We start from the raw sequence: 27,586 nt of genomic DNA, 5'->3' as shown, positions 1-27,586 counted from the left end.
AAATTAACTATGTAAAGCGCTGGACTTCTGCCAAGCGAGATCACGCTCGTAAATTAGAGAAAAAGAAGTCCACGAGCCCGATGGAAAACAGCGAGCCTCGCATGTTTTCTGTACTTGGTCGCTGCGCTCGAGGAGGGCTAGCCACCGGAAAAGGCATGACGTATGCTTGCCTTCAACTAATGAAAGCAAGCAGATTTTATTAGGCAAGCCCACGAACCAATAAAAAACACTGACGTGAAGTTGACAGGGCTCCGAGCCCTTTTCTAAATACAAAAGCGTCTCGCTGCGATACGCATGCGCGAGCGCATGCAACGCAGGCTCGACCCTAAAAACTGTTTTATTTAAAGAGCAGTCACAGACATGGTGGTCTGCTGTCCCCAGCCCAGTAGGTGTGGCCATTCCCATTGGGGTCGCAAATTGCAAACTGCTTCATTAATATTGATGAGGATGGCCTTTGCAACCTCACTGGGAATCGCTAAAGGTGTCTCAGACACATTTGTACATTTAATTTTGCAAGTCTCTTTTTGCGACTCTCAAAAAGTCGCAGTTAAAGACTTGCAAAATGTTATGGTCATACATCTGGCCCATATTGCTTTCAACGACATGAGAACTTAAGCAATAGTATTGAGAAGAGTAGCTGTAGCACATCAACATTTGCATTCCAGAGGGTAAATGATGGATGCTTCACAGAAAAATTACTTTCCGAGAATGCCCTTTTCAGGTACCTAACTTTATGCTAAGGAGTAGGAACCGGTTGTACAAACATGTTTCAAGGATGAGCACCACACACGCTTTTGAAACAAGGCCAGGTCTTTGAAAAGAGGTAGGTTATCATTTGAAATAAATCATCAGACAAAGTCAGATTGCTTTCAACAGGTCCCATTTTTATCCTCAGCATGTTCCAGTTAATGATGCTTTCACTTAGGCCCTGCAAATAAGGGAAATCAAAAACTACATTTCAGACTATGGCAGGACAACGTGTTTTTTCAGAACCAGTGGGAGGCCATTTTCCCTGTTCCAGGACAGATGGTGCAATCTTATTTCCGAGAAGTGGGTCCCGGAAATAATTTCAAAGAGAGAAGCCACTGCCATTTGTTCAGTCCCCGACATATTTACATTTGATTCACGTTCCGGAGATCAGCTAAGGAGAAGGGCTTTAGAGGAGAGCATCACTCCTCTGCTGCTAGGGAAGGAAATTCCCCTCATGCCATCGCGGAGGGGGTTATATTAGTATAAAGTAGTCTTCCTAGTAAAGAAATCTTAGGGGAATTACAAAGTGGCAAAATGCCTCAAGATGGTGTATTATTTAATTATTTCAAAACATTTTAGGATTAAAACTCTGCAACATCTAAATCTGTTAATGTCGAAAGGAGAAGCATATCACAGATCCCCATCAGAGACTCTCCTCAGTTGTTTCTCAGGTGTTGTGGAGATATTCATTGGCGGTTCAGAGTTCTCCTATTTGGGGTCAAGGCCGCTCTAAAGGCTATCCCAAATGTTTTTATTCTACTGATGACTATTCTTCACAAGTCCATCAGGAGCCACTCTTACCCGGATGCTCTATTAATTCATTCATCTTCACCTGCCCAGAAGTTGACGGATTTGGATAGTATGATGCAGATTCTTCTGGGTCTGGACCAATCATTCCAAGTCTCATATTCAGTGTAAGCACAGCTTGTAATTTATCAGCCTTGTTTCAAGGCAGATATGTAGGCGAAGTCTTTCTTGCGGAAACAAGAAGAGTCAAATTATTGCTTCATTTTGACAGTTACTTTCAAAGGTTAACGCTACCTATCCTTTTAAAGCAACTGTCAAAGATGAAGTAATAATTTGAGTGACTTTAAATCCAAGGATACATGGTGAATATACTTATCAAGGAGAAGTGTTTCTCCAAATATGGTATTTTTGGAGGTTTTTTGTATTAATTCTTTCCCCTTTGTCTTTTCGTTTCTGGCAGCAAACTTACTCATAATTCTGTGGTAACATATGTACCTAGGACAAGTGGTGGTATCCCACACTCTTAAGCATAGGTCTCCTTCTATACTTTGTTTTGATTACGTTAGTTCAGGACATTCACGATTACCACTGGCGATGGTGGATTTAATCAACCTTAAAGTCAAAAATGAAGTTTTGATTTTCGACTCAGTACACTTAACAACATATGCCCTCAGCCTGCCGTGGTGGGGTGACTCCAGGCTCCACTTCAGCTTTGGGTCATTGGACCAGAAAGAGATATTTTAATGCAGTTGGAATAACCCTGACGGGATATCCACCATGTTTGTGATGGAGTATCTGTCCGCCAAACTCTAAATGTGGCCGTTAGTTCGTATTTCGAAGAAAGGGTCTCAGTCACTGCCCTCCATAAATGATCCTGACTGTTGCTGAAGGGAAGGATATCATGTTGTGAGCCTCGATGATAATGGCAAAATCACAGTATTAATGAAGGAAAGGCGAGACGTTGAAGAGGTAAACATACATCATTGCTTACCTTCTTTTCCACTCAACAGTCTGGTGCCTTTACTGGATCTTCACCAGCTGGTGGAAACACTGGAACACAGCTTCCTTTTGGAGTGCAAGCGTGGTGACGTATGTATCACCATAACATTTTTTCCAGAGCTAGCACTTAAATGTAAAGCATTAGAGTTATGCCCCTAAGTGTGAAAATTCTGCTATCTGTTTAGTAATGCCTTCTGGAGTGATAGATGTTATAAAAGGAACAGGAGTAAAGGGCCACAGGTGCAACTCCATGGGTCCCGATGGATTTCTCTATTTTTAGGAGGGGTCCCATCCATTCCTTATGAGGTGTGCACCAAGTCTTATAAAATATTGAGTGTCTTTAGATATTTATTTGAGTTATTGGAAACAGACCGTGAATTCTACGAGGCAAAGATGGCTGGCTCTGTGCCATCCCTGTGTTGCTACAATTGTCTCCAACATCATTGTTTAAATCAGATATGTCTATGTTAAGTGTATCCATCCACCTTTGTTCTCTCACGTGTAAGGCATATCAAGCAGTGTTTTGCTATGCTGGGATTCAGTTTCTCAGTTATTGGCCCCACTATATGATACTAGGAGCGACTCTGTTTCTTGTAATGGGAAACATTTGATTGGCAAATAAGCATAGTAAATGCTGCTTCTACGTTCTGGGATTCGTGGCTTCACCTTTCGTGTGGTCATGCCTATGTAAATTAGACTATAGGAAAACATGATGAGGTAGATGACCGAGATACAGTTACAAGTTGTGTGGAAGCTCTTTAACCACAGGGCCATAAAATATAAGGCCTGAATCCTAAGGCTTAAGATGTGCATCATTGATGCTTCTGTATATTTGAAGACCCTACAGTTTCCACAAACGTACTGGCCAAAAACAGGAGGGAGAGACCATAAGGTGGTGTGAGTTCTGCTCCTCTGTCTCTCCTCTGATCTAGTCTGGATCAATTTGTTACTCTAGTTTTGTCCTCTTTTGCAGGTGAATAAAAGTTTGTTTTAACTTTTTAAAGTGGGTGGATATAGGTGTGTATATAGTCACACATGAAAGTTGTCATGTCAAGCTATTCCTAGATAACTTGTGCAATTTGTCCATGGTCCACAAATACATAGAGTCAGGCACAGTAGGAACTTCAAATAGAAAAAACAAAGGAGTCAATTTCAATTTTGCAGACCTTGACACACCACAGGAACAATTTTCATGTATTTGTTCATCTCAGATGTATGGATATGTGCCTTAGAGTGGCAGGAATTGGTCTCTGCAGAACCAAAACAATGGAAATGGCCTTTAGGCACTACTCGTCAAGGCGGTTTATAGCTCAAATGAGCTTGCGTCTGCTATGAATTTAGATGATGGACTTGCAGGTGGTATTACCAGCTACTGCGCATCACTCTCCCCTAGGAATAAATTCAGATATTTTCTGCATATGCGATGAAATAAATACTACCTAATTCATACTTTTTTGTGAAAAGAACAGTTTTCATAATGCCCTACGGCCCCGGATTTATGGACCATCACCCTCTAAAGACCAGATAGCATGCTGGACCAGTGTGACATGCCTTAGATGTTTATACTTAAACACTGTACTCCGTAACAGGAAAGAAATGTATTGTTTTGCTCTAAACCTAGAAAGGAGACTTGCTTTTTTGCGCCATCCTCAGCAGAAGATCTGCCGCTGCATGAAGCAAAGTGGATGATCACCTATTTCCGGGCTGCCCCTATATACAATTTTTTTTACTTGTTTGTTCATTTTGACAGTCGACCTTTCCTCATGATCTGCAGTCCAAAAGTAAGACCTTTTGTCCAAGACTACTAAAAGGCCAGCTATAGTGCTCCGGTTTTGGCATCCATGGCTTCAATGCAGATTAAATGTTCTTGAGTAGGTTTAGTAAAGGAGCCTTACCCATGCATGTAAAAGGACTTACTTTGCCATTGTTAATGGAGGTAGACTGAAGATGTTGAACGCCATGCCCTAGTTGCTCTCAGTGGGGCTTTTCCTTTAGTTTTCTGTGGTTCCCTTCATGCACAACTTAAGCCTCCTAAAAACCATGAGTAATACTTTAAAATCAAGATGGCATTTTGAGCATAATAAATGTAACCCACAGACTACTTCCTCAGACATGTGGCAGCAACTCTCACAAGCGGCGAGTTGGTGAACACTCATGAACCAGCATAAGTGTTATTAAATTGCCCACCAAGGAATATATCATGATAAAATATACTGGACTCACAGATGAGCACAGACGAGAGGAAGAGGCAGCAGAATACTTACCTCCTCATAGCTCATAGCTCCATTCTATTCAGTACTGGTTTGAGGTGAATCCATCCCTATGCAGATCATTGCTACATTTTCCTTTTCACAGTGTGAAAAGATACCAAATACGCCCCTCGTTCCAACAATTCTTCTGGACAGGGTAGTTGAGTTCTTTCAATCCAAGTTTCTTGTGCTTTGCTGGTCAGACCTGATGAAGGACTTGCTGCTTGGCATAGGTTCTAATCGTAGATTTAAGAACTGTGCGAAACTGCATAATTTTTGTTGCTACATTGAAATCACTAAACAATTTGCTAAATTATGCTTTCAGGGCAAAATGTGGTTTGCCATAATTTTGTGTGACTTTTTATGCTCGCTGGCACCTCGAATTTATAAGTCTCACAAAACTCCAACAGGGGTCTGGTTTGAGCACAAATGTCTCTCATTGAGATATTTTCTGCATTAACCAATCTCCCAATGGAAAACCTGTGCAGCACTGCATAATGCAGAATTTAAACAAATTTAATATATTTTGCGTAACATAAAATTAGGAAATTTGCAAATATTGATGACTTCATAACATTTTTGCCCAGGCTTCACCTAAAGACATGCTTTTTAAGCACCTGTCACGGCCATATCTAAGTTAAGTACTGAAATTGAGTCAGTGGTGTGAGAAAGTGAGAAAATACGGACTGATTGTGTTCTAAAAGAAGACCCTAAAGTCATGAGTGCACTTTTACTGAATCCCTGGTGAAAGACCCTTTAAATCCAGATGGAGTGTGAAACCTTACCAAATGCTGCCGACAGATCTAAATCTATAAGGGCAGCAGAATGCCCTTTGTCTAGCAGCATTCTAAAATTATCCATCACAGGTATCAGGGCTGGTTCTGTCCTATGAAATGACCAAAAGTGGAATTGCGGGGACGCAAGAAAGTTGATTCGATGTTTTTCTCCAGGATTTTGGCGCAGTGAGGAGGCTAGGAAATAGGACAGAATATATTCATGATGGAGGGATCAGCATTAGGCGTCCTAAGAAGGTGGATAAGGGCACGCTTCAAGGCACATGGGACCATTTGAGAACTAACGGAAAGATTATATAGGTTGATTAACGCAGGGCCTATGATATCAGGCACCAGTCCAATGATGTGCAGTGGGCAAGGGTCCGAAAGGGGAGCTGGTAGATTGAAGGGTTTGGGTGATATTGTCAACAGAGAGAAGTTCAAAAGAAGGGAGAGATATCACCGGCAGGACGAAGCTAAGCAATGATTTGGAAGTTCTAGGTTGAAACTCGCTTGAGTTTGAAAGCAGGATTTGATTGACATGATTGATATGATTTTATGAAGAAAAAAACCTGAACGCTTACTGCAAAGTTCTTGGGAGGGTTTATTGGGATTATTGCAGCCAGAGGAATGTACCAAATCTCTGACAATCGAAAATATTTCACATGAGGTGCAATCCGAGGTTTCAATTTTCCTGACACAAAAGTTGTCCGAATTACCATGGTAATCAGCCAGAAATTTTAGACATTGAACTGCCTCCCCCCTATCTCGGACTGCATATTCTTTTTCCACCTTTGGAGGCAGATTTGGGGGTTCAGAACTATCTGACTGCAGCAGGGGGAATAAAGAATGACTAAATACCCGGATTTGTGGATGGTAGAGAAGACCTCTTGTGGCACAGGCCAGCCTCTTCCCAAACATCTTGGTAGTTTTTTTCAAACCACTGGGAGATGGGCAGATGGGTGCAATGTTCCTCTAATCATCCTACCAGGAGTGAGGAAAGGAAGGGAGATTGTGTGTAAATTGATATGTGCTAGTAGTGTTGAGTGGCAGCATGGAGTCCTTTCAGGACAATGAGTTCTTCAAGGGGCCCCTTGGAGAACTCCTTGTCCAGAAAGGTCTCCATGCTCAGCAATGCCAGCGCACTTCGATTTTTGGGCTGATTCAAGACCAATCAAGGAAGCTGGCTTTCAACCTTGAAACCCAGACAATATGCGTGTCCCCACCGTGGGCTGATTTGAGCCCCCTGTGGGTATCCAGCATATTTCCAGCTCAGGCCATTCCCGCACCTCCTGTTCCTGGGACTCCCTCCTTTACTTAACACGTCTCAGTCCTGCCATTGTAACCCGTAGTGCAGTTTTAAATTGCCTTTTTGACTTGGCAAAATACACCTTTTGTCAGGCCTAAACCTTCCTTTTTAATGCACATGTCACCCCTAAGGTAAGCTCTAAAGGTCCCTAGGGCAGGGTGCATTGCATTTAAACAGTAGGACATGTGTTACCTGTGATGGTGGTGAAAAAATCTCAAATTTGATTTTTACTATTGTAAGGCCCATCTCTCTCTTTGGATAACAGTGGTATACCTCATTACATTTAATAAGTGCTAACCTTTTATTGGGAGCAGGTAAAAATATAATGTTTAGTTTCAAATCAATTGCAATTTAAAAATCTCTTTGATAGTAAAGTCAGATTTTAAGTCACAATTTTGAAAATGCCATTTTTAGAAAGTTTACATTTTGTAGTCCTAACCCTTTGGTGCATGCTGCCTGTGTCCTGGGTCACATGACTGTGAATGGCTCTGTTGCTGGGATATGTGTATTCTTTCTAGGGGTGGACGGAATTTGCAGAGTTACCTAAAAACTCCACAAGATTCTGTGGAGTTCCGTGCATCCTGAACTCACCTATTTAATGGTGCTCCAATATGTAATAAATGGAATCCAGGATCAGCAGCTGCCCCAGAACATGTCTGGGCAACAGAGCTCTGTGTCAAGACTCACAGGTGCGTGTGAGGAGTAGTGGCGCGCCACAGGAGACATGCTGCAGTGACACTAAGCGCATAAAGCACTCCATACTGAGAGCAGCGGCCCTTATCAGCAAGTCTGCTTTACGGCGGCAGCTCCCACCTGTGCCCTGCGGTCTCTCTCCTCGGCAGGAATGGGGGTCTTCCAGATGCTATCTCGCCCGCTGGAAGCTGCTCACCTGTTCGCTGTCATCTCCGCTTCCCAGTCGTTACCCTCTCCCGTCTTCCAAGCACCCAACATGAAACAGACATTTGGAGGCAGCTAGCAGTAACGGTGCTTCCCTTTTGGCAGCAGCTGAGCAGCTCGAGTGGCTACTGCTGCCTATGGAATTGTAAACCCCTTGCCCTGGATGTGGATCATATGATCTACCACCTAAAATGACTGCCTACCAGATTTGTGATTCACACGACTTGCACGTCTAGTGATTCTCCATTCCAAGTGACAAATTGCTGTGTGTGGTGCACATGTATGCGGAGGATCGGGGTGTCCTGACGACTCATGCAGAGTTAGCTTGTGGATCACGGTCTGATCCTCTCTTCCCACTGCCACCATTAATACTACCCTGTCCCACGCCAACTCTATTGGCTTTCTCCCTGAATGTCTTGGCCACCCTCACTTTCGGCTGCTTCATAACTACTGCTTTTAAGGAGAGGTCATGCCTATGGACATCCATGTATGCTGGGTCATACTTTTACTATCATGGTCATGGAGTGTCAGCTCACTACCAAGGTATGGCATTGATCTTGAGACCATGGCATTTCACCACTCACTATGCAGAGAGACAGGTATACCTGCTTTTATGCTGGGGCACCATTTAAGAATGTAATCCATTTGCAAAAGGAATGGGGAGTGTTTTAATTAAATGAGTATACTGTTCAACTGAGGTTATTTGTACTGTTTCAACCGTTTGAAGATGGCTATAACAGGCATTATACTGACATACTGACAGGAGCTTTGGATGCCAATTTGAGGTTTACAGGCACAAACAATCCCTCAATAGACTTTTTCAACCACCAGAAAATTGCCTTTATGTATTCAGAGAATTCTACAGCTTCGATCAATATACATTCAATCTATCAATTACAGACTCTTGCATTCTGACTATGTTACTTTTCCTGTTGTATACAAGCAAGTTTGGCATCAGTTATCCGCATAGCAGCAGTTGCCCTTTCACCTCCTTCCTTCCGCACAAATCCATATCTACGTAAGCAATCCCTCTGCCATGTCAAAATCATCCACTTAAGCTAACGCATCTACTTCCGTCCCAGAAAAATTTACCCACCCCCCCCTCGATCGTCTACTTCTGGCACAGCCACATCAAACGTTCTGTATGTAGCTACAGCCAAGGGGAGGCTTCAGCAACTCTAGGTTTCAGGGTGTCATTACCTGTTTACATTTTGTGGTGCAGTTTTATGATTTCAGAACCTCACTTAAAATGTTTTTGTAACTCACAGGCACACATTCATAAGAAAATCCACACATCCTACGGACGGCATTCTCAACAGTGACATATATCCCTTTAATCAGTGACTACAGCACCAATTTCACAGTCAGGGACTCAAACTACTGCTTCCCCAGAGACACCTGCACCCATCCCCAAACACAGCACCCGCTGGAACCCCAAGAGTTCCATGTGCAAACTAAGATACAGGCATCTGCACTCCTGACACCGCACAACCCAGATACAGAGGCACTGCACCATTGAGTGTTGACTTACAGCAACAACTACATTCTGTGAAATTGAACCACCTGTCTCCCTACCAATGTGTCTGCTGCCCCCCAAGGCGTAGCACTAGTCTCTTTAAATACAGCACCATTTCTGAGCACAGCATCTCCTGCAATGCCATGCCCAACATGCTGACACAGTCCTATCACATATTCAACACCCCAGAGTTATCCTCAAAAAGCCATACCCTGATTCTAAGACTCTGTGCCAATGTGCATCCTGGCACAATATTCCATGCTGCCCACATTACCGCAGCATCCCCCGGTAATAATTAATTAGTGTAAGCTTCACTAAATAATGTACCACATACACCACTATCACAAAAAGCTTGAGTTTGCCCCAGTGCAACTCACTACCAGGGTTTAGTTATTGCTCATACTCTAGTTGTTCCAGGCCTTGCTCTTGGTCCGTTCATCCATGTTCAGACTGCTGCACAGTTCTTAGAAGCATTGTTGTGTGTCCAGCTCCTGCTGTCACAGGTAGGCCTCATCCTCCCGTTCTGACTCCGAACAGCACCCAGGCCAGGAGGAAGCTGCAGATCACAGTAACACACTGGGCCCTCAGTCTAGATAGGACACAGGTTTTTTGTATGGTAACACTCAAGCACTGCTGACTTGACAACTAATTAACTACCAATGATGAATCTGACCCCTGGATCAGCTGGTTCTTCAGACTTCAGAGCTGAAATATGCTTCCACACTGTAGCTATTTGAACCCAGCTCGTAGACGACTCTGCTCTTGGACGTAAACAGTGAAACCTCCCTAAATAAAGGAGTGTTATTATCACTGGGCTACCCAAAGGAAATGGCTTTGGATCAACTAGAGGTGGCTAGTAAACTCCACCATGTGGTGGCTGGCAGAGTTTTTGCCGAACTCCACCCTTCAAGCGGAGCGCAGAGTGGACAAACTCTGCGAATTCCATCAGAAGAGCAGAGTTTACTGCCCATCCCTAATTCCCCCCAGACAATGAAACTAGGGGGTGTTAAGTGTTGGCAGGTTAGCCCTACAGGGACATATTAAGCTCTAGAGACATACTCTACCCCTAGCCTCTGCTGGAGTGAGTCCTAAACACTCAAGTGGTACCCCTAGGTGCTGGACCATTGGAAGTGGTGTTAGAGGTACTTCTCCTGCCAAACCATAAAACGTAGGACTTCACCAAAAATTACCTGGAGAATCAACAGAAGACCGGGATCTAACTACCAGCTTTTATTCCTACGGTGCATCGCTAGTCAGCCTGACTTCACAGTAGCACCCACTACGTTCTTCTCAGCAGCAACAAATCACAGGACCACTCAGCAATGGTATCTGACCTAGGAGAGCCATCTTGGGTTGCAGCTGGCAGTTTCGTCCTACTGGAGGTTTTTGACTTCCAAAAAGTAGTCTAAGTGCAAAAGTAAAAATATTTACCGGGCTTAACCATGACTGGCTTCCTATTGAGGACCTCTTGGGCCTGGAATCCAGCTTTTTACACTCATAGCTTTTTGCTGTGATCTTCAACAGCTTCACCGAGACTTCGTTCAGCCACTTCCCAACAATAACGACTCCTCAACTGACAGAGCCTTCGGCCTCGCTCAACTTAGCTCTAACTTCTCCTTGACTTTTCTTCAAGAACTTTTCTAGGTCAGAAAGTAAGCTGGGCCCAAGTCCCCCCTTGTATGCAATCCATGCTAAATCACAGTCAAACCTAACTTTTGACTTTGCGCCAGTCTTGCGTGACCAGATTGTTTGGTGCTTGGATCTTTTATGCTCTATATTTCACTAAGATGTTTAAAAAGTCATAACTTCAGTTCTACTGATTGGATTTAATTATTTTTTTTTGTAATTTTATTCATTACATTTCTCTGTTATTCTAAATTGGTGAGCAGTTTTCCTGTGTTTTCACTTTATTACTGTTTGTAAGCTCCAGAAATACTTAACACTTTGGGGGTCATTCTGACCCTGGCGGTAATTACCGCCATGGCGGAGGTCGGCGGTAGCACCGCCAACAGGCTGGCGGTGCACCGCTGGGCATTCTGACCGCGGCGGTTCAGCCGCGGCCAGAAACGGAAAGTCGGCGGTGTCCCGCCGACTTTCCGCTGCCCTTGAGAATCCTCCATGGCGGCGGAGCGCGCTCCGCCGCCATGGGGATTCTGACACCCCCTACCGCCATCCAGTTCCTGGCGGTTCTCCCGCCGGGAACAGGATGGCAGTAGGGGGTGCCGCGGGGCTCCTGGGGGCCCCTGCAGTGCCCATGCCAGTGGCATGGGCACTGCAGGGGCCCCCGTAAGAGGGCCCCAAAAAGAATTTCAGTGTCTGCCTAGCAGACACTGAAATTCGCAACGGGTGCAACTGCACCCGTCGCACCTTCCCACACCGCCGGCTCAATTCTGAGCCGGCGTCCTCGTGGGAAGGGTGTTTCCCGCTGGGCGCCAGCCCAGTGGGAAAGCCAGAATGACCGCCGCAGTCTTTTGACGGCGGGAACCGCGTGGCGGGCGGCGACCGCCGTCCGCCGCAGTCAGAATCACCCCCTTTGTCTCTAAATTAAGTATGACTGTTTTTAGGTATTGGCTCTAGACAGCGCGCATGTGCTGTCTTGAAATTAGACATGCTGTATCTATATTGTAAGCTTACATTACGCCCCTCACATGCCCCTCGCTTTTTATTGGTGCCTTTGTGTGTCGTTTAAAATCTGTGTCTTTTGGGTGATGAAGCTGTCCCAATTATCCTACTTTTTGTGTTTTTGTCCCAATCCATGGCGACTGGCCTTTTCACATGTCTTCTTTCTCTAATGTGCACTCTTTTCTTATTTTCACTTGCCGCAGCATTTTGTGAAGATGTGCTTTAGGTGTAGTGAACTAACTGCACTTAAGTGTATGTGAGCTTCGCGTGTCTTAAAGAAAATGCACCTTTTTTAACGGTGCATGCTTTTTTTTCAGTTTTTCCGTTATATGGTCCATGTTGTTGATTGTTCAAAAAAGACAGCAGTCACGCACGCACTGTATGCAATTCCCTCACTTTTATATTAGTGCTCCAAAGGTTACATAGCTGCTTTGAAGACACAGCAGTTGCACTTACAATGTGTGTTTTTAAGCCATTTGTCACGTTCATTTCCGTGTGCATTGCCCAGCGTGTTTTACTTCATTTTCTCCATTTCACTCATCGCTTCAAGGCTAAAATTGTACATTAATACATATTAATATACATTTTGGTTTCAGTACGGGCAGGTTATGGTCCACTTGTGGGCTTTAAACACAGCCTTTGCACACACATTGTGTGCTTTTGGGCAATCCCTACACTTTCACTAGAGTGCTACAAAGCTTAGATAGTCAGCTTAAACTTGACATTTGCATTTGCACAGTGTGTTGTACTTCATCATCTCTATTTGACGTCAGCGCTCTAACACTAAAATTGTACATTATAATTTTAGTTTTACTACAGGGAGATTACGTGATTTGATTGCTTGAAAACATAGCATTCACAATTGGACAGTGTGCTTTCTTTTAATTTCTCAGTTCCATTAAAATGCTCCAATGCCAAAACAGGACATCAACATGTTAGTTATTAGTCCCAAGCGTCACAGCCGTTTCTAATTAAAACACGCCTACATTACGAATCAAGGGGAGCATTATATTACTCTGGGGTGTATTGCATTTTACATCAAATGCTGTCAAACTGTATGTAAGAAATCTACTGTGCTGGTTGTTTGGTTATGTTTGTGTGGTATCAAAGTTGAGGAAGAGTCCAAGTCCACGCAGGTGATGATTATAGAACCATTTATTTCAGTAAAACTTCACAGGTAAAATAACAGGAACTCCAGCCTACAGTAAAACCTCCAGCTCCATCAACTGTCCAGCACGGAATGCTGTCCAGCTGAGGGAGAAACTAAATGCTGAAGGAGGGACCAGAGGATACCAAATGAAAACTACATAAAACAAATAACCTAAAACATAAAATACTAACATACCATAATATACTACAAAAACAATAACTACAATGTTGATACAGATATAAACACAATACCACACCACCCCCCTCTCTTTATAAGTTAAATCACAACAATTCTATTCATATTCCAGATCCGCCCATCATCAAGTTTGACAGCCCCTCTAAACACTTTAACAACTTCATGTACAGGACTGAACTTGGATGTACTAGACCTGTAAATTCTAGGTAATTTAACTCTAACTTTGTCTCCAACACGTACAACGCTTTCTTTGACAGATTTACGAACATCATAGATTTCTTTCCTTTTAAGACAGTGATATTCATCTATATCTTTAGCATTTCTTTCAATAGATTCTTTATCCACAACACAAGAGAGTTGTTTCCTGAGCCAGGGGGGATTGATCTTGGTATGTGGCACTCGTTTCCTAAACAATAAGAACAGAGTCTGTCCAGTGCTGGAATGTGGAGTAAACCTGTACTCTTCAACTTTTCTTTCCACCCAACTCTCCCAAACAACTCCATTTAATTTAGCTAATTGTATGGTTTCTTTCAAAGTTCTATTAAAACGTTCCACCATACCATTGGTTTCCGGATGATAAAGAGCTAATTTTTTGTGAACAATTCCCCTTGACAAAAGAAAATCTCTCATAAACTTCGAGGTGAATTGAACCCCATTGTCTGACAAAATCGCACCGGGATTCCCCTCCCTGCTGAAAACTTTGGACAAAAAGTCCACCACTATCTTCGAAGTGACCTCAGAAGCTATGCACACCTCAGGCCAACGGGAAAGCATGTCCATCAGCTCAATGATATACTTAGAGCTAGACCCTGAGGACACAGGACCCAAAATGTCAATAGCAACTTCTTCCCACACTTCTTTTGGAATTTCTTTAAGTACTAACGGTTGAGTCCTCACCTTAAGTGTCTTGTCTTCCAAACAGCATTCAACACAATCTCGTACTCTCCTTTCTAAAGCAATATCCATTCCTGGCCACCAATAAGAAGCCCTCATTCTTTCCTTAGTTTTGCTTATGCCAGGATGACCCAAATGAGAGAGAGAAAGAAGCCGGTCACGTAAAGATGTTGGAGGAACAAGTTGGTTACCCCTTAGCAACATACCTTCATGTGACCACAACTCATCCCACACCTTCTTGTAAGGAGAGATTGAAGTGCCAGGATAATCCTTCAGTTTCCCAGACTCCAACAATTTCATCACCTCAGAAAGATCTTGATCTTTACTTAATTCTTCACGCCATTCACCTTCTAAAACACACCCATCCGTTATGGTACAAACTTGTACTTCTTCATCCGTCCACCACGACATACTATCACACTCATCAGTCTCATCACCAGACCCTAACCTAGACAAGCAATCTGCTGTCTTGTTGTCACATCCTGGAACATATTTTACTGTAAAACGATAATCTTGGAGGCCAACAATCCATTTACAAATGCAGGAAGAAATATTATCCAAACCTTTCTTCCCAAAAATCTCTTGTAATGGTTTATGATCGGAGTGAACTTCAAAAGAGATTCCCCAAAGAAACTGTCTAAATTTCTTAATGGCCCAATAAATTGCCAGGGCTTCTTTCTCTATGGTAGAATAATTAAATTCTGCACCACGTAGAGTGCGAGAAGCAAAAGCAACCGTAGATTCATTTCCCCCCCTTAGTTGCTTCAACACACAACCCAGACCTTTATCAGATGCATCTGTAATAAGATGACAAGAAAGGCCAGGTTGAAAGCCACAAAGAGATTGAGCAGAAGAAAGAGCTTCCTTGATATCTTGAAATTCTTTCTCACAATCTGAGGACCAAACAAACTCACTTCCCTTCTTGAGCAAGGATCTAATAGAGCATGATCTTTTAGCAAAGTTAGAAATGTACCTGGCATAGAATTCTGCCATGCCTAAAAAGATTTGAATGTCTTTTTTACCCTTAGGAGAAGACAAACCTGTAATGGTACGTACTAGATCATCTTTCGGTTTGACCCCATCACATGAAATAACATGTCCTGAATACGTTAACTGAGACTGAACAAATTTACACTTTTCTTTTTTCAGCGTAATAACCTTGGCTCTGAACAACGAAAGGACACTTCTTAATTTCCTAAGATGTTCTTCATGAGTATTGGGGAAAACAAGAACATCGTCTTGGAAAAAACATACACCTTCCAACTCCCCTAACAAATCTTGCATAAGTCTTTGGAATACAGCTGCTGCAGAACACAGACCAAAAGGCATACGATTGAATTTGAAAACGCCAAAGGGAGTAATGAAAGACATGAGAAGTTTTGAATCCTCAGTCAGTTGCACTTGATGGTATGCAGAAGTAAGATCAAGAGTAGAAAAAACTTTTGCATCTCCTAATGAACTTATCATTTCCTTAATGTTCGGTAATGGAAATATGTCTTCAACCACTTGCTTATTCAGGTTGCGAAGATCAATACATAGTCTAATGTCTCCAGAATGTTTGGTGGCAACAACTACCGGAGCTATCCATTGTGCTGCTTCCACTTCCTGGATAATTCCACTGCCTTTAAGTCTATCAAGCTCTTGCTTCACTTTACCTCTTAAACTTATAGGAATATTTCGCAATTTTGAAACTATGGGTTGTGCATCTTCCTTCAAAACAATTTGATGTTTGTAGCCTTTTATGCATCCTAATTTGGCACTAAACACATCCGGGTATTTATTCCATAATTGACGTTCAATGTCTGTCACCTCTTGAACCGTAACTTGAGGCACAGCATTAGGGTTTAAAACTATTCCCAATTCTTTCTGATGTGGCCAACTCAAAATGGTGTCACCAACCACAGGAACGTAAATTTTACCAGATATTTCATTTCCTTTGAAATTAATCATAGCGTTAAAGTATCCTTTTAATTCAATGGGTTTACCACCATACGAAAAAGGCAAAACATCAGGAGATAATAGGTCAACTTTGCCCTCAAAAGACATCATATAATCTTCCACAGATACACGAGAGAGCTTAGCGCCCGAATCCATCATCATAGTGATCGGGATTTCATTTATCATTACAAGATCTCTTGGATACTCACACTGGACGGTGGAAATACAGTTAACATCATTTACCACTTGTAAGATGAAAGATTGATTATCATTATCGTCAGACACTTCATTAATTTTCACATTACTTTTGTTAGTGGACTTACAACACTTAGCAAAATGACCCTTTTTGTTGCATTTGTTGCAGACAACATGAATAGCTGGACAGTCTTTAAAATGTGCTAGATGAGAAGGTGACCCACATCTAAAACAAAATGTTTTGGTTTTGTTCCTTGGGTTGATGAAACTTTTAGACTTCGAATCAATTTTGTTTATGGAAGAAGAGGCTTTAGAATTCTTTAAAGTTTCAATACAAGATTGAGAATGTTCAATTTGCTTTGCAACCTTCAACACTTCATCAAGAGAGGGATCACTCTTGGACCATAGAGCCTCCCTAATTTTATCACTTTTGCATTCCAACATGAATTGATCCCTTATGCGTTCATCTATAGAAGAGCCAAAATTGCAAAGAGAAGCAAGTTTGCGAAGTTTCGTTATATAATCTTCTATAGATTCTTCATCCATCTGTTTACTTTTGCCAAAATAGAACCTTTGTAGAAGAATAGATACTCTTGGTAAGAAATGAGTGTCAAGGCGAAGCAGAGTTTCTTCAAAGTCATTTAAAGGAGCATCACCAACAGCTCCATCCCCAATAGACGCCGCAGGTAAGGTCTCCAATATTTATTGCCCTTCCGCACCTAAGCAATGTTGAAGAAGTGAAGTTTTCCTTTCAATAGATAAATTGGTTCCACAGACCTTTAAATAAGTTTAAAAAACTTTTTTCCATTTTGGCCAAGGAATTGTCGGATCACCAGGAGAGGATAAGAAAAAAGGAGGAGGAGAAATATTCTGCATTACAGAAAAGAAAGAAAATGAGTGTCAAGGTGAAAGAGAATCAGAATAACAGAGCAAAAGAAAAGGTAAAAACAAAAGCAGTATAAAGCTCAAGGAATACAATGTTCCTATTAATAAAAGAATAAACATGTAACAATGAAATTTCCGATTTAAATATAAATCGGAAGAACATAGCAGGAACAACAAATTAATGATGTTATTAAAACGCGCACAATTTAAATATTCATAGGAACCAAAGAGATATAAAATATAAGATAAGCCAGAAAGTAGAAGCTTTATAATGCACGAGGAGACACAGAAGCAAAAGGAAACTGGACATGCACGAATGCGCGCAAGAAGGAAACCAGCTGCACAGAAAGGCGCGTGTATAAATACAACGCGTGCCTCGTTGCTTGAAAACCGCACGCGCGGCCAAGCAACAAAGAGAAAGCCAGCGCTTGTAATGCAACACGTGCCTCGTTGCTTGGTAACGAGGCACACGCGGCTGACAACAATGAGGAAGGCGGCGCGTGTAAATATGAACGCGTGCCTCGTTGCTAGGTAATCGCAACTACGGCCAAGCAACAAGAGAATTCGTTGGCTGCACGTAACGGCGACAGAAAACATGCAACTTTGGAGGGAAACAAAATAGAAATAGCACCCTGAAGAACTATAAAGCGCGGAATAAACCTAACTAATAAATAATGAAGACAATAGAAAAGTGAGGGAGATAATCCACTGAAAGATTAAAGGTGCACAAATACTAAAATAAACTTTTTAAAAAAAAACAGAAAAAATAAATAAATAAGTAAAGATAGAATATGAAAGATAAAAATGAATGGAGAGAATAACACACAAGGAAAATAAAAGATTAGAACAATAAAGAGTAAGATAAGGTGATCAACAATACCAGGGCCAAAAATTAGACTAGAGTTCCTGTTGCAGGGATGAAGTTCGCCAGCTCGTCGCCAAAAATGTGGTATCAAAGTTGAGGAAGAGTCCAAGTCCACGCAGGTGATGATTATAGAACCATTTATTTCAGTAAAACTTCACAGGTAAAATAACAGGAACTCCAGCCTACAGTAAAACCTCCAGCTCCATCAACTGTCCAGCACGGAATGCTGTCCAGCTGAGGGAGAAACTAAATGCTGAAGGAGGGACCAGAAGATACCAAATGAAAACTACATAAAACAAATAACCTAAAACATAAAATACTAACATACCATAATATACTACAAAAACAATACCTACAATGTTGATACAGATATAAACACAATACCACAGTTTGCTAATAAGGAGATTCTCACTTTAGACATAGTTTAGCTATTAATCCACCCGGAATTTTTGCACAGATGAAGATATTTTACAAGGGTGTCAATTAAGCCCAAGGGGAAATTACCATGTATTTTTAGCTATCTCTGAGTGTTTCCGTTTGTACTTTCTTCAAGCTATTTTGTGTAAGAAAACAGTGTGTGTGTGTGGATGAGCTGTCCCCTTAGTCATACTTTAGCACTTCACAAGGAAAAATCACCTATAGCCTTATCGGGAAAAAAGAACAAAAAAGGTTACATAGTCAAACAAGAGAATTTAATTTAGGTGTTTTTTTTCAGGATGGAGAGATAATGTAATTTGTTTGCAATCTTAAATTACCGGTCTAGGTTGCTGCGCGCGTTTGGATGACACCGAATTCGCAGACAGGTGTTAGCATTTGTTTTGTTGTGGTAAACATTCCCACAAGCGCTCAAGGGTTCTGTCTCATTGGGGAGCTTTTGTCTCCTATCTATATTGCCATCTTTTGACAGTATGGGTCCAGCACCCCCTCTACTTATCATAGGAAAGTAAAAGAAAAGTGAATTTAACCTCCTTCTGCCACAGTTTACACTTCTTCGAAAACCACAGCACTTGTGTCTCCATCCTGTCTCTGCTATTTTTTTTATTCTTATAAATGCTTCTTTGTTCACATTCATTTCCCTTCGTTTTATGACCTTTTATGTGTTTTTGAGCCATTTGTCATGTTCATTCGCCCACGCACTGTGAGCTTTTGGGTGATCCATACACTTTCACTACAGTGCTACATAGCTTAGATAGATGGCTTAAAGCATGACATTAGCATTTGCACAGTGTGTTGTCCTTCATTTTCTGTGCTTGACTTCAGCGCTACAATGCGAACATTGTACATTAAAATTTTTATTTTACTATGGAGAGATTATGGGATTTCTTCTCTCGAAAACATGACATTTGTGCACGCATGGTGTTGTTTTGGGCAATTTATCAATTTCACTTCAGTACTATAAACTTAACATTATTAATATACATTTTGGTTTCAGTACGGAGAGATTATAGAATTTCCAGAGTCTGAAACTGTGTTGCTATACTATTGGAGCACATTCCAACGCGCTAGGTTTTAGTTTTGCTCGTGGACTACTTTTCCTGAGATAGAATACACAATTTCTCACATTTACAAAATGTTGATGGCATGTTGCGGTATGCTTTAAAAAGTTGCCATTTGTGCCCAGATGTTAATATTAATTTTTCGTTGGCTTTAGGGGAGCTGTGTTTGTACTTGGTGGGTGGGGGCGCATCCTGTAGTTTAAGGCAGGTGACCCAATTGATTTGTCTTTTTCAACATCTCAAATGCAGCTTGTAGAACTGATAACGATCTTACTACATGCTAATGTATTCCTTCAGACAGGCTAGCAGACTCTTCTGTTAATAGAGCCTGACAGTTTTTTTTCGAAACCATCCCACATGTTACTGCAATCTGGCGCCGGGTTCGTGCCAAAAGGAGTGAGTCTGTTACAAGTTTGGACGCAGATAAAGTTTGACTAAAGGCTAAAAGCAGCACTATAGTTGTTAAATCCACTACAAACAATTGTATAGGTATTTGTCACTTCAGATGGACAGTGGAGTTGTGAAACATACCCTAGTACAATGGATTTTTTTTATTTAAAAGGCCGCCTTTTTTACTTTAAATAAAGTGGCAAAGTGAGTTTATTTTTTGGTACAAACGTTTTGGTTTTTTTTCCAATTGAAAGGCACTTAACTAATGGATTAACCACTGAAGGTGTGGGATAGTTGAGGTTGAGGGTGGAATTAGACCAGTGGTACCTCAATTATCAGTACCGGTTAGGTAGGGATTCGTGATAGAAGGAGAGAAATGTGTGAAGAGTGTCTCTAAACGGGTGGCTGTGTTAAGTAAGGGGGGGAGTTCCTTTACGGACTAGGTGGTCTCACACACATAATAGTGTCTTGCTTCATCATTTGACCACCTAGCCCCACCCAAGTAAGATGATACTACTTGGGCGGACTCAACCTCTTTGTTAAAAGAACAAGAGGGAGTGCTGAAATTAATCTTACTGGATAAATATCAGGGATCCAGATAGGGTTAGAATAAAATTACCATACATGTCACCTATTTCAACTGATTAAATTTTAATGGAAGTGCATGTTGGTAAAGTTAAAACAAGGGGGGAAAGACTCACTAGAGATTAATGTCTCTTAGAGTCTAAAAAAATATGACCAACATGTTTCTGCCCTCTCAATGTGCTGGAAGGTCAGGGGCATTCGTCAGGGTCTAGGATCCCAGAGCACTACTACTAAAGGGTGTGCTCGCTAAGTGAAGTAAAAAACGGATCTAAAGGCCTACCTGAACAGGTGGTTCATTTTAGGGTAGGTCCCGGAAATAGGGGCGATTGGCCTCTGGTCTGGGTAATGCCGGGGGTGGGGTTTTCCCTTGTAGTCACACTCACTCCAAAGGGAATACCCGGTGAGAGTACCTACATGCCGGTGCCCGACCGCTCTGCTGAGAGCAGTCGGGCACCACTTAGACTCTAAGAGACATTAATCTCTAGTGAGTCTTTCCCCCCTTGTTTTAACTTTACCAACATGCACCTCCATTAAAATTTAATCAGTTGAAATAGGTGACATGTATGGTAATTTTATTCTAACCCTATCTGGATCCCTGATATTTATCCAGTAAGATTAATTTCAGCACTCCCTCTTGTTCTTTTAACAAAGAGGTTGAGTCCGTCCAAGTAGTATCATCTTACTTGGGTGGGGCTAGGTGGTCAAATGATGATGGGCTCTGATGAGAGCGGTCGGGCACCGGCATGTAGGTACTCTCACCGGGTATTCCCATTGGAGTGAGTGTGACTACAAGGGAAAACCCCACCCCCGGCATTACCCAGACCAGTGGCCAATCGCCCCTATTTCCGGGACCTACCCTAAAATGAACCACCTGTTCAGGTAGGCCTTTAGACCCCTTTTTTACTTCACTTAGCGAGTACACCCTTTAGTAGTAGTGCTCTGGGATCCTAGACCCTGACGAATGCTCCTGACCTTCCAGCACATTGAGAGGGCAGAAACATGTTGGTCATATTTTTTTAGACTCTAAGAGACATTAGGGGGTTATTACAACTTTGGAGGAGGTGTTAATCCGTCCTAAAAGTGACGGTAAAGTGACGGATATACCACCAGCCGTATTATGAGTTCCATAGGATATAATGGACTCGTAATACGGCTGGTGGTATATCCGTCACTTTACCATCACTTTTGGGACGGATTAACACCTCCTCCAAAGTTGTAATAACCCCCATTAATCTCTAGTGAGTCTTTCCCCCCTTGTTTTAACTTTACCAACATGCACCTTCATTAAAATTTAATCAGTTGAAATAGGTGACATGTATAGTAATTTTATTCTAACCCTATCTGGATCCCTGATATTTATCCAGTAAGATTAACTTCAGCACTCCCGCTTGTTCTTTTAACAAAGAGGTTGAGTCCGCCTAAGTAGTATCATCTTACTTGGGTGGGGCTAGGTGGTCAAATGATGAAGCAAGACACTATTATGTGTGTGAGGCCACCTAGTCCGTAAAGGAACTCCCCCCCTTACTTAACACAGCCACCCGTTTAGAGACACTCTTCACACATTTCTCTCCTTCTATCACGAATCCCTACCTAACCGGTACTGATAATTGAGGGACCACTGGTCTAATTCCACCCTCAACCTCAACTATCCCACACCTTCAGTGGATAATGGATATATAGATTTCTTTTGGGAGTTTGTGTGGGATAGCATCACTCCCATAACTCTCTCTTTGTGTTTCATGACTTAACTAATGGATACATTACTGACTTAGTCCCAAGTATGTCATCCTTTTATAATTAAAACATGCCTACATTACGAATCAAGGAGAGTATTACATTACTGTGGGGTGTATTGCATTTTACGTTGCATGCTGACCAACTCTATTTAATAAATCTATTATCCACATTAGAGGAAATGATTACCTATTAAACGCACTCACTCTATCACAATACATTTTAGTGGCAACAGTAAATAAACACAGAAGACACCCACACTGCTAAACAATTCAACTAGAAAAACTATAGGCATATTGGCATTGGCAAAGCCAACAGTTCTCAGCAATGTGAGTGCTATAGGTGCTGGCAATGTTAATGCATTTGTGTATATCAATAAAAACAGCCACAGAGTCGCACACAAATGCATTTACATTGCCAACGCCTGCCTACAGCTCTCAGATTGTCGAGACCTATTGGCTTTACCAGTGCTTTTTGTGCCAAGCTACCAGAGAGTTAAGCACAGGTTAATTTATTGACTTTTGAGGCTCACCTGGACAAGAATTATGGTTTTGCCTGGGTGAGGCATTCACCCCCTCAACAAATTTCTTACACCCCATTTGAGCCCATCATTAAAATTAAATGTAAATGTTGGGTAGAAGCCAGTTGAAGGCACACATTTTGACAGGAAGCCTAGGTCTGCACTCTTATCTTATTATCTTATTTCCAAGGAGATTTTCAGGCTCCCCAAAGTTGTCAAATCATGGATTTACATTTCAGACTTGCTCCCCTGCAGTGCTTAAATGCAGGTGCTGGCTAGAGTCCAGCATGAGGCACTCCTTGTACCAGAAGGTCAAGCCCAGTACTCTATATCATTTTTTTGCCACTTGACCAAAACTACTCCCTGGTATTCAGGGACCTACTGAAGGATTTCTGCTGAGTGATATTAGCTCAGCTGCAGAGCAAGCTTCCATCAGATTTCAACCACTCCACCATCCAGTGTAGAATAAATCTTCCTGATCTTATCTCAGACGGAGCCACAGAAAGAACCACTCGTATCAACTGGTCACTGGTTTTCTTAATAACCACTGGTGAATCCCAGGCCATTAAATACACGGGTGCTCACGCTTTGGTATTAGTTTACACTTTTGAGTAAGTTTACTACTTTTCAGTATTCACAAAATGCACTTTCATTAACGTAGTGCCTGATTGACAAAGGTAAGTTACTCTTTTGAGTACATTGAAACTTTGTGGTAAGTTTTCTACTTTTGGTATTCACAAACTCTAAGTGTGAACTTACTATGAAAGTGATTGTTGCGAGTCTCCAAGTCAGGATACACATGCAGTAAAGGACCTGGTAATTCTGGACATCGCATCTTATTGCCTTTTCCGGACCCAAAAAGAGGCAAGTATGTGGTAGAGAGGCAAAGATTCCCATCTGAAACAGTAATCCTTGACCAGTTTATTGCTGAAAATCAGGGGCCATATGAACAGAATATTTGAATCAGAATTCCTAGTGTACAAAATAAAGATTTCCAAAATAGCAATTTCTAATGAGTTTGTAAATAGATCTACCTCATGAATATTAATGAGGGAGATCACAATTTGCAACCCATTAGAAACCACAGCCATCACAGGGATGGTGTACTGCTGAGGTCCGTAGACTACCATCTCTGTGATGGCTTTTTAATAAAGCAACCTTTTTTCATGCATTCCTTTAAAACGGGAAAACGGGATGTGTTTAAAAAAAAGAAAACTAAACTTTCAAGTTTCATTTTTAAAAAGTAGGCAGCGGTCCATGAAACCACTGCCTGCTCTTAAAAATATCAGTTTCAACATTCACAACATTCACAAAGAGGATGGGGTCTTTGGGGACTCCTTCACATTTGCAAATGGTTACTTCCACCTTTGAGGTACGGTTAAAACATTCATTGATACCCCTTCTATTCTCTATTTGGACGCCCTTAGCACACCCCTATCAAATACCAAATCGAAAACACAATTTGTGATTCAGCAACATGATACTGAATCGCAATTTGTGATTTGTACATATGTAAAAACATTTTTGCTGTCAGAAAATGGCCCAATTCTGTGAATCGGGCCGTTTCCGACTGCAAAAATTATTTATACATATGGCCCTAGTACCAAGCGACTCAGAATTGGCCCCTCATGCACTCATCTCTTTCCTGGATGCCATTCTACTAGTCACGGTCATTGTGCCAGATGGTGTAATACACCACTTCGGTGATGCTACTGCATTATCGTTTTGAATGATTAGAGGCATGTTCCATTTGCTTTGGGTGAAGTTACAAACTTTTCTTCTCTCTTTCGTCCCTCACTGTGTCGCCCTTGATTCAGTATTCTGACACCCTTTGAAGGAAGTTATTTTTTGTAATCTTTTATACATCAAGGCAATAAAGGGACTCATAAATACACTAAACGATGCTTTCCTATTTAACACAACCACCCAGTACTTTATCACGTTGTTAAATGTGAAGGATTAGAACAAAAATACACAAAAGTTCTCCTGCACAAAGCAAACTATATACCCATAAGACAGGCACCCAATCCCAAATCGACTCAAGATTCCGGGAGTATTTTGAACTCCGTGAAACTGGTACATTTATATTATTAGATCTTCTACAGATATCTTAAACTATGTTATTATTGTTTTAAATATGCAAAGGTAGAATATACAACAAACACACATTTTACTTCTGTTTAATTTCAGAAACCTCGTTCTGTGTGCAGTGAAAATTGTCCACTGGGATATAGAGAAGTTGCACAGGAGGGAAAGCCAGTATGCTGCTTTGATTGTATCCTCTTCTCTGAAGGAGAATTTTCAAACATAAGTGGTAAGAAGTAAAATCAGAAATGTGAGTAGTGGTCAAGGGATTTAATAGGCAGTACTGTGTTAAGACATGGTCAACTATGGTTTTAGGCACACTGACATCATATTATTAAAATATATAGACAGGGATGCAGGATTTCAGCATCGTTGGCAGTGGGATTTGTGTCCTTTACAATGGGCATGCTGTTTTGAACTGAAACTGTAGCTACCTTTTTTGAAATCTAAAAAGGGTGTCCAATATAGGTCCAGTCTGACTTTCACAATATAGGTTCCATGTCTGACTTTCACAACTTCCACATGAGCTACATTTACAATCAGTGAATCTCAATGGCACACATCTGTATACTCAGGGCATTATACACAAAGCTAAATTTACACGTGTAGATTGACTTGTGTGTACATTTATTCTTTCACTTTAGCCCAAGTCTTAATTTTTTCTATTTACCATTTCCGAGTGTCGATTCACACTTTAATTCTGCCTATAGTAAATTACAGGAAAAATTATAGTTTTTAAAAAATTTGGAACCTTGATTCCTATGACTAAATGATCCTCCTCATTTTACTAATTCCTAAAGGAAATGTTTTAAGCTTATAACATGAGGCAAATTAAGATGGATTCATTTTTGCTTCACCTTTGCCATAAAAAGTGTCTTAGAGCTCTTGTGGTTCATTAGAATACTATGGGAGGCTGCAGTAGAACACTTGGGAATCCTTTGACAGGCTGCTGCTACTGTTGGACGTAAGTGTTTTACTCACTTAGTAAAGAAAATGTCTCATGTTAGCTCTTAGAGCACTTTTCATAACATCTAGGAGAAAATCATACATGGTTCATCAAATCCCATCGGAGGTTTGCCATTTTACCCAGGATAAAATCATCTTTGAATACACCACAATTCCTAAAAGTAGTATGGCACCACCAACAAATAATTTTCATTATGAATGAAATCTGTTATCACAGTATATATGTGATCCTTTTTGTGACCCTCAAACAGAGGTTTTGTGGTATCTTCCACACCCAAAACCTTTCCCCTTTCCCTGTGTTATTGGAAACATTCAACCCCAATGTTCTAGAACCCAAAGTATGTTTAAAGTATGAAGACTGTTTAGTTAAGAAAGTCTGTTATCCGAATAGCTAGATTTCTTGCAAATTTAGTTTAATTCTCTTCAGCTATTTCTTCTGTGTCGCTGTCCAAAATTTCTATGTGAAATTGCATAGGAGCAATGTGTTTAGCACCCCCCTTTTACCCAGCCCCCACTTGACAGATAACTCAAAAACTTTCCAGGATGGAGCTGAGGTGCTTAAATTTTTTATTTTAGAATGTTTTGTTAACATTTGTCACTGGGCACCAAACTTTTTAACAAAACCAAACCCCCAAAACACCCTTTATGGAAACACTGACCTATCATAACTACACACTGCAACTATGTAATTAATACACAGAGACAGTCTTACACTGCAAACCCAGACAGACACTCTCACACCCACTCACGCATCCATGTAGACACTCTCACACTCACTCCCACACTCAGAGAGAGATACTCTTACACCCATTCTCTCATTCAGGTAGACACTTTTGCACTCTCTCTCACACCAAGACCGAGACTCTCACACCCAAGCAGACACTCCCACACTCACTCTTACACTAAGAGACACTGTCACACCCTTTCTCAAATCCAGACTCAGACTGTTACACTTACTCTCACACCCAGACAGACACTCTCATACCCACTCTCACACCCATGCAGACACTCTCACACTCATTATGACACTCAGAGAGAATTACTCTTACACCCACTCTCATATTGAGGCAGAGACTGTCACACTCCCTCTCTCACCAAGAAGGAGACTGTCACACTTACTCTCACACCTAGACAGACACTCCCACACATAGTCTCACACCCAGAGACACACTCTAACACTCACTGTCACACCCACACAGACACTCTCATGCTCTCTCTCGCACTTAGAGAGTCACTTTGGCACTACTCTCACATCCAGGCAGACACTGTCACACGTCCTGCTGATTGTGACTTGGTTCTCAGCCAGCCTCTTTATGGTGGTTTCACCACCATGAAAAGGATAGTGGAGAACAAGTGCAGGGAGCTATGGAGTGGGGGGGTCTTGTCCAGCAACCTCCCAATGCTCACTGTCTGCTGCACAGGCAGTGAGCATTGTGAGGCTGCTGGTGCACCCTGCGGGCGGCAGCATTGCTGCCAGCTCAATTACGATCTGGCGACAGTGCTGTCGCCACTTTCCTGCTGGGCTGTTTCTGCCCGTCAGCTCAGCGGGTAAGTCAAAATGGGCCAGGCAGAGAGGAAGCCGGTAAGGCGGCAACCGCCCGTTGGAAGTTCGGCTTATAGGTCATCCCTTTCGCCAAACTCATAATCAGGCCCATAGTCTCACACGCAGAGACACACTCTCACACTCACTCTCACATGGAGACGTACACTATCACATTCACTCTCACAGCAGGAGATATTGTCACAGCTGTCTCACAGCTAGAGAGATGCTGTAAAATCCAGTATCCAGACAGACAGTCAGTATAAAAGGGTTCTGGGGCCAATAT

This window comes from Pleurodeles waltl, chromosome 4_1 (assembly GCF_031143425.1).
Source record: "Pleurodeles waltl isolate 20211129_DDA chromosome 4_1, aPleWal1.hap1.20221129, whole genome shotgun sequence".
Classification (NCBI taxonomy): domain Eukaryota; kingdom Metazoa; phylum Chordata; class Amphibia; order Caudata; family Salamandridae; genus Pleurodeles; species Pleurodeles waltl.
The sequence above is the reverse complement of the archived record's forward strand: the minus strand, read 5'-3'. Positions refer to the sequence as shown.